This window comes from Oryzias melastigma, linkage group LG17, assembly GCF_002922805.2.
Source record: "Oryzias melastigma strain HK-1 linkage group LG17, ASM292280v2, whole genome shotgun sequence".
In the NCBI taxonomy this organism is placed as follows: Eukaryota; Metazoa; Chordata; class Actinopteri; order Beloniformes; family Adrianichthyidae; genus Oryzias; species Oryzias melastigma.
The window spans coordinates 3,940,698-3,944,013 of NC_050528.1; positions in this window are offsets into that span (position 1 = coordinate 3,940,698).

Sequence of the window (3,316 nt, forward strand, 5' to 3'; positions counted from 1 at the left end):
CACTAAAGGGAAGGGACAATCACGAAAAAAAGCTGTGGTATAAAACATGCTTGACAGTATTCTGTGGTGAAGCAGAGAGTCCATGAGAAAAAAAAAGGAAAACAAGAGACTTGACCGAGGCCAAGTCCTGAACTCATTCTCACTTTGCATGTAATCAGGAGCGCCCTCCCTTCACCCGTCTTCACCCTTTAGCATCACTTTTAACACGGAGTGCAGTGACTCACATGTAGATGGAGTCAAATGGACGACTGTTGCTCCCAATTAAAACTGCATTTACTGTGTAAAGCAGAGGAAGCTTTTAAACCGCTTCATTCAAGTTTGTAAGTGTAATGACATCATCTTAACAGTTGTTAAACATCTTCTCTTTCTGTTACCATGGTGATAAGTAAGAGACTTTAGCATCTGAATAGTTGCACAAAAAGCCGCTCTGCATTTACATTCCTCTCTACAGCTCCCTCCTTTTAAAAAACTTAAGATGAACAAAAAGCAGAAGGTAGTCAATTTTTCCATTCGTATTTAAAGCCAAAAAAAATCTATGGATGCCGTATAGTTACATAACTCAGTTCTTCGATGACAGATTTGCAGCCCCAAACAGAGCATCAGGAGATCAGACACACGGGCGTATTCAACTCTGTGGCAACAAAATGCTGGTGAGCTGCACACTGATGTAATTATGAGGAGTAGGTGAATTAGCTGATGCAATCAGAAGGAGGTGCGGGACACCGCGCCCAAACACATGTGCACTAAAGCACCAGACTGAGAGAGAGACAAATGCACAGAAATGGGAAAAAATTCTACTGGAGAAAATACGTAAAAACACACAGTTGTTATATTTAAACACACAGTTGTTATCACAGTTGTTATATTTATTTACTTAAAAAGGCATTTGATACAATAAACCACACAATCTTACTCAATATACTTGAACAAAATAGAATTAGAGTAGCGCTATACTTATATATATATATGCGCATATATATGTGTTTATGTATATATATATGGTTTATATATGTATATATAAACCATACATACATATATATATATATGTATATATATAAGTAAGGGAGTTACTGCGCTAAAATTATACATCTGTATTGTGAAAAGCCATGATCTGTACTCACTTGCTCAAGTTAAGTAAAAGTTCTTAGCAAAGAGTGCTTGTCGAGTGAAGTGATTACCCTCCCCGTCCAGAGGAGTTGCGGAATGGTGTGTATATATATATATAAATATATATATATATATATATATATATATATAAGGGTTGTGAATTGATCAAAGACATGTATATAAGTCACCACATACTTGTGTGGAACAATATACTTGAACAAAATAGAATTAGAGGAGCGCTATACATATATATATGTTACGGCCCTGGTGTATCCGGCACTCTTTGTGTATGGTTTGTGTGCTTGAGTTTGAGTTTTGGTGAATGAGTTGGTGTGCTTGTGAGTTTTCTTTTCTGTAGGTGTCTTGGCTGAAAGCTGCAGCTCTGCAGAGTGTGGACCCGCCCATCTCCACCTGGACCTCATCACCCAATCAGCTGAGGACCAGTGACTGCAGATCCACACCTGCATAAAAGAGCTGACTTCCCCTCAAACAGCGGCAGCTTTTGTAACACCCTTTCTGGTGGTCAGCTTGCCCATGGTGAATGCAAACATACAGCTCCTGTCCTCCTTTTGTGGACTTTGGTGTTGGAGCTCATTGTTGCCAGAGACTTTGGTGAAAGTTTGTGTGTGTGTAAGCATATTTTATAGACCTGGTGAATCTGTCTCTGACTCTCATGTGGAGAGAATTTATGTTTTGTATAGATTTAACCCTTGTTTTCTTTTGTTGAAATTCTATTTATGTTAAATTTTGCAGCTAACAGCAAATTAAAAGCTGCACACCACTACAGCGCTCCAGTCTGGGTTCTTATTTTTCTATGTTACACCTTTTCTCCCTCCCCCTCGGTTGGGATCGTAACAATATATATATATATATATGTATGTATATATATATATAAGTAAGGGAGTTAATGCGCAGAAATTATACATCTGTATTGTGAAAAGCCATGATCTGTACTCACTTGCTCAAGTTAATTAAAAGTTCTTAGCAAAGAGTGCTTGTCGAGTGAAGTGATTACCCTCCCCGTCCAGAGGAGTTGCGGAATGGTGTGTATATATATATATATAAATATATATATATATAAGGGTTGTGAATTGATCAAAGACATGTATATAAGTCATCACATACTTGTAGGAAAATTAATTGCGATTAGTCACAATTTTTTTGTTACATTTTTTGGCAACCACGTATCTGCAAATAATCACAACATGAAATTACACAAAACACATCTAGAACATTTATTTTTAATTGGTGTTGTCAATTGATAAAAATAGTATTCAGATTAATCAGATTTTTGTAAATTTTTTTTTATCACAATTAATCCCAATGTTTTAGGTGGTTGTTCAAGATAAATTTTATATGACAATATGCGGCTTTTGAACAAAAAACGACCAGAGAGAAAATGTTTCTTTAATTTTATTGTCTTAATTTTTTTTTTAATTTAAGTGTTAACCCAGAAATTAAATTTGTGGTCAAAACACATCAACAGTGAGACAAGTAGAACTCTAAAGACTTTTATGTCTGCAGTATTACTCCAAGAAAGTCGAGGCTCAGCGCCGGACCATGAATCAAATAGTCTGCTTTTTGTGAAAAAGTGATCTAAACCAAAAAATAACAAGATTAAAGTATTAAAAACTAAATATTTATTGCTTTTGTAAATAATCATGGTATAAGTGATATAATACCTGACGAAATAGCTTAACAGGCTGTAGAAGCCTGAACCTCCGAGTCAAAGCGAAGGACTGCTGGTCTGTGAGGTGAAGTTAATTTGTGTTAAATATTAACATGTTAATTCTTTTTGACTAATCGCGTGTGTTAAGTATTTATGTATTTATATATGCATATATATTATATGTGTATATATATATATATATATATATATATATATATTAGGGCTGTCAGATTTGTCGCGTTAAAAACGCATTAATCTGACAGAGAACGCGGCGGCAGCAACAGACTGTCAAACTATCCACAGTGTATCCCGCTTTTCTCAGTCTTTAATGTTTTAAAAAACAAAAGTTAATTCGAAATGATAAATCTCTATTTCATTTATTACTGTAGTTCCGCAGAGGAGAAACCGATTTGGTCCAGACAAAAAATGAACATGAAAGTGTTATGGAAATTTTATTTGGATGTTTTTTATTTTATTTTACTGAACGTTGATTGAAGTTTTGAATTTAAAATGCCCTTCACTTGCACTTGGGCTTTTGTT